Source organism: Triticum dicoccoides, chromosome 5A, assembly GCF_002162155.2.
Source record: "Triticum dicoccoides isolate Atlit2015 ecotype Zavitan chromosome 5A, WEW_v2.0, whole genome shotgun sequence".
In the NCBI taxonomy this organism is placed as follows: Eukaryota; Viridiplantae; Streptophyta; class Magnoliopsida; order Poales; family Poaceae; genus Triticum; species Triticum dicoccoides.
In genome coordinates this window covers 507883269-507888983 of record NC_041388.1, presented here as the reverse complement: position 1 = coordinate 507888983, position 5715 = coordinate 507883269, and the positions used below count along the sequence as shown (strand labels likewise).

Below are 5715 nucleotides of genomic sequence, written 5' to 3'. Positions count from 1 at the left end.
TAGCTCTAGGGTGCTGCCTAGAGTAGGAAGTGATCATACTCCAGTAGTTTGGGACTCTGGTGTTGATCAAATGCCTAGGAAAGCTAGTTTCAACTTTGAAAAGTGATGGATAACTAGGCCCGACTTTAAAGATTTGGTAACTAAAGCTTGGGCTAGTAAATATATTTCTAGTAATCATGTAGATGTATGGGAACATAAAGTTAGTATGTGTAGGAAGCTACCTAGGGGGTGGAGTATGAATATTAAGGCTTTTCTTAGGAAGAGTAAAAAAGAACTTGTGGCGGAGTAGGAGGCTCTTGATATTAAAGTAGAGATTTATAGTTTGTCTCATATAGAGAGGGATAGGGTGGCTAGCAAGAGATGTGGCAAATAGAAGAGATTGAGGCTAGACAGAGATCCAGGGATAGATATATCCTAGAGGGGGGATAGGAACACTGCTTACTTCCAAGCAGTGGCTAACTAGAGGAGGAGAAAAGAGTTTATTCATGTTTTAGAAGGGACAAATGATCATGTTACTGATAATATACGAATGAAGAAAATAGCTATAGATTATTATAGAGAGTTGTTTAAATGGTAACCTAGGTGTGACATTAATATTAGGGTTGATTTCTATAGTGAGACTAAGAAGGTCTCTGGTGAGGAAAATGCAAGCTAGAAGCTAGGTTTTCTGAAGAACAAATTAAGGATGTTGTATTTAGCTCTTATTTAGATGGCTCCCCTTGCCGTGATGGTTTGCCTTTTACATTTTTCCAAGAGTTTTTGGATATAGTTAAGGGAGATTTGATCAAGATGTTTGATTTTTGGTTCGATGAAGACCTAGGTTTATTTAGATTAAATTTTGGTATGATTACTTTGATACCAAGTAGAATGTGGCTAGGACCATGAATAAGTTTAGACCAATTAGTTTGCATGATTGTTGTTTTAAGATTTTTTTACTAAGGTTTTAAGTAATAGATTAGCACTTATCATAGGTAGAGTTATTTCTGATTTTTAGTCTACATTTGTTAGAGATAGGTATATCCTCGAGAGTGTAGTAACTGCACATGAAATTGTACATGTTGTGCATTCTACAGGGAGACAGAGGTTAGTTTTTAATATTGGTTATGAGAACTCATATGACAAAGGTAATCTAGACTTTTTATATGAATGGTTGGCTCTCAGGGTTTTGTTTCTAAGTGGCTAGTTTGGATTAGAAGTGTAAGCCAAAATGGCTCTATGGGAGTCAAGTTGAATGGTGAAGGGAGTGAATTTTTCCTTATTGGAAAAGGCTTGAGATATGGGGATCCCTTGTCCCACCCTCCTTTTAAACTTGCTGGTTGATGTGTTTTCTAGGATGTTAGTCAAAGGGTCTCAAGTTAGATTGATTAGAGATCTTTGTCCTAATCTAGTTAGTGGTGGTGGTGCTGGGGGTGCAATATGCACATGGTACTTTTCTTTAAGGAATGATAGTAGGGTCTCTCTTAACCTGAAAATGGATTCTAACCTGCTTTGGAAAATTTTGCTATAATTCCAATCAATATGGTAGCTGGTGAGCTAGACATTTTTCTAGAGATTTTTATATGTATCACCTGTGATTTTGTAACGCCTCATCCACAGTCACCCATTCCTGACCATTATGTCTGGCAGGATCTAGACTGACCCCACAAACCAACACTAATTTTCCTGTGCACTTTATCCTAATTCGTGCGCACTCGGGATCAACTTCTCAGTCGGCCATTCATCTTCAAATCGCTCCAAGCCAAACATGCTTAACTTTGAGGTTCCTTTTGGATGGGCTTCCGGAAAATAAGAAATTACTTATTGATTCCTATTAATCCAGGCTCTCACATACACACCCACTCAGAAAAATTGATGTCCTCGTCGGCCCATATGAACTTTCCCTCCTCGCACGCATCTGTGCGTCCATTTACATTTTTTTTTGTTTCTTCAAACTTCCAAAAAGGGCGTGTGTGGGATTTGGTCTCTAGACCTCATGTTTCACAATGGTAACCACCACCGACACATCATCTTTCGTGGCTAGGTATTGTTTTTCTTCTTTTGTTCTATGTCAACTTGTAACACTAAAAAGACGACTCTCGTTTTTCTTTTTTTGGACCGGTTTTTGTTTGTCTTTTCTTTCTTTCTCTATTTCTATTTCTTTTTTCATTCATTTTTTTCTTTACTCTTTTATTTTTATTTTCCAAATTGCATGAATTGTTTTTCAAATTCAATGATCTTTTTGGTCAAAGTCGATGAATATTTTTGAAGAGGATGAACTTCCTCAAAATTGATGAACTTTTTTCAAATTTGTGTTTTTCAGAATAGATATACTTTTTAAAAAAATTGATGAACTTTTTTTGAAAATTGGTGAACCTTTTTCAAATTCGATGCATATTTTTTTCAAAATCAATGATCTTTTTTACGAAATCATTGAAATATTTCCAAAATTGATGAACTTTGTTCATTTTTTGGTCTTTTTTCCAAAATCAATGAACTTTTTTTTAATAGGTTAGTTTTTTTTCAAAAAATTTGTGAATGTTTTTCAAAATTGATGAAGTTTTTTCAAAAAATTTAACCTTTTTTAAAAATTGATAAGGGCTTTTTCAAAATCGATGAACTTTTTTGAAATTCATGAAACTTTTCTAATTCATGAACTTTTTCTAAACTAGATGATTCCCCGCGCGTTGCTGCGGAATATTGCATAAAATTGGTGTTTTATTCACCGTATTGGCTCTTAAAAGGATCAAGAGAACAATGATTATGATTTGACAAAAATATTTAAGAATGATACATGACTATAATGGTATAATGAATATGTGCACATGCATAAATTCCATTGGACTCGTATCAGCTAAATTCAGTATTCTCCAGAGGCCAACAGTTAAACCTGGACTTGATGGCGGTTGTGGCAGCTATACTGTGCATGTCAGTCATACTTGTGGCAGCTCGAGCCCAAAGGCAGCCAAGAAGAAACCATCCATGTATGGAACGAACGTCTACAAACAAAAATGAAGCGGCTTAATTCATTCATCGTCAATGTTACATCTGGATAATGGAAGATTGGCACTCATACATCCATGTGACAAATAAACGTGATGTTAGCTCAGCTGGTTAAAAATTTAAAGAATGAGAGGCATGGCAAATAGTTCAACTCAGTTGGTGACCCGAAGGGATAGATCTAAAAGATAATGCAATATGTATCTACTATATCATCGAAGTTGGGTTTCAACTGAAGATGAAGTCCTTTGTTACCTGGCTCTAAAGTCTAGCTATGAAAACTGGACCAATGTAACCAAAGGCAATATGGCTGAAATATATAATGTGTAACAGCATAGAAGTAGGGGATGATAATCCACACCAAACGAAGGAGACGTGAGAGCTGTATAAAAAGTGCTAGTTGTAAAGAAAACCACAATTAGTTCCTGATAAGAAAGCTACAGTAAAGTATGAACTTTGAAAAAATATCCATCAAAAATATATAAAAGAACATTAGTGAGCTGATGCCTTGCGGGTATTGTTGTAGGTAAAACCGTTGTCGTCCAAATATGCTAAGCTTGTATGAATAAGCATAGCAGAGAAATGAGACCAGATTCCTTTATAACTATTCAATATCAGAAATAGAGCGGACATTAGCTGAAATATTTTTCTATCAATTCAAGATACTGATAAAAGAAATGTCAAGAACATGCTTTAACAGATCTTTTTACTGTCGGCCAGCAGGCAGAATTTTTCAGGCTTGTCACTTTGGCAAGATATATAGCGAGCTCCTCAAAATAACAGCTATCCAAGTCTCAAAAGGTTGATGGGTTGATTAGTTAAATCCACATCAAGGCATGCACAAATATCTGGGGTAGTACAGAAGCACTGAACAGGACAAACAATAGTCCACGCGCTGAAAATAATAGATTATTATACAATGAGATGAACAAACTATACTCCCATGCTCTGAAAACATATATAGTGAGATAGTAATTTACTGTTCTATTTTTCGGAAGACTGATATAAGATGTAATAGAGATGAACTGATATATAAAGTTGTAGCTGCAGGTGAGACAAAAGTGTGTACCTACATCCTGAGGAAGAGGCAAAGGTGTCTCAAATATTGGGAGTCCGGCCGTGGTCCGCCACTGCGCCGTTCCACTTTATCCGAACAGACCGGCCAGTTAAGCTCCGACTACTTCGTCCAGCTCGCTGCCGCTGAAGAGGGCTTCTTCTACCTCACAAGTTCTGGAGTTTAGATTCATCTGTTGCAAGTCGATTTGTGGTAACCAATCTACTGTTGGGTGATTATCACCAAATGAATCAGCATAGACACCCATCGCTAGACTAACCGAAAGGAAATAAGATGCAGAAATCGAAAATCCAAATCTGACTCCACAGATTTGGAGCCCGAGCTTCTCCCACACATTCAACGCAATCGATGGAGAGAAGATGGCGGCATGGCTAGCCACTTCTCCAGGCAGGGCACGGCGACGCGCTTAGGATCCGCTCCGCAACGGTAGATCGTCGGCATCCATGTGCCCCGCGGCAAGGCACACAGAGGCGGTAGAAGGAGGAGAGGGTGAAGGCGCGTTGCGCCGCGAGGCAGACGTCGGTGTCAGCAGATAAGGTCGCTGGGAGACGAAGATGGAGGGATATAGAGAGAGAGAGTGGAGATGCGCCTGGTGCGTGGTGGTGGATTTTTATGGTTCATGATGAGGAGTAAAACCATGGTGCATGGAAGAGGAATGCTAGACTCGTTCTTCAATTAGGCTGGTTGTAATGGGGAGTATTATATACTAGTATCATGCATATGATATTAGCGTGTGATACTACCTCTGTAATGCATAGTATCATAAGTTAGTATCTTAGATTGCCTTATTAATTGCCATGCATGACGCAAACTAGTAAAATATTTAATATGATACGATATCATGATATGATACTACATCCTCTCTTTCCTCATTTAGTTGTATGCCACATCATTCAAAAAGTCTAGTTGGCATGCATGATACTACTTATGATACTCCCACTACAACCAGCCTTAGGTAGCCATAGTGGGGTAACTTAGGTAGTAACTTAATACATCCCAGACAATTTTGCTTATGTGGCCAGTATTTAATGAGGAGAGAGGTGTTTGGAGTAACATAATATGTTACTGTAACATAGCGTTTCCCGAGGTAAAATGAGTCTATAAAACAATAAATGAAACAATCTATGACACTACTACTAAGATACTTTGCATTATAGAGGTAGTAACTTAGATTAGTGTCATATGCATGACACTAGTATAAGTTACTCCCCACTATAACCAACCTTATGGAAGGAGAAAGAGCAATCCTTTCGGTGACCAGGAACAACAACACACGGATGAAAGAATAACGGTGCTGCTAAAAATCAGTCGCGAAGTCTCAGTTGAGTCCCCTAACCATTGGATATTTTTGGAGTTTTAAGATCTGTGTGCTCTATTTGTTGGATGAGAACCGGCCCATGTAGGAGGCAGCTGGCTTGTTTTTGTTTTTTTTGTCTTATATTCGTGTCAGAGGGGCCTGGGCAGTACATGTGATGGGCTTGCCGCAAAATAGAATAAGAGTTCTTTTTTTTTTGGCGAGCGAGAATAGGAGACTGTTCTTTCTATTTGTTTGCTTGTTTTTTGGTCTGCAAGTTTCACTGCAGCCCATATTTTTTGTCACGATATACACGCTAACTATGTTTATTTCAAAGGTAGGTATGTATATCATATGAAACATATTTTTA

At 37.9% G+C, this 5715-nt stretch overlaps 1 long non-coding RNA gene across 1 annotated transcript; it reads right to left on the bottom strand.

The window, feature by feature from the left end:
• Window positions 1–2706: 2706 nt before the first annotated feature.
• LOC119302430 lies at window positions 2707–4653 on the bottom strand. The gene is made up of 3 exons (XR_005147574.1): window positions 4311–4653; window positions 4046–4192; window positions 2707–2975 (listed from the first exon to the last, which is right to left on the bottom strand). It is a non-coding gene; the product is annotated as an uncharacterized LOC119302430 (long non-coding RNA).
• Between the last annotated feature and the right edge of the window lie 1062 nt (window positions 4654–5715).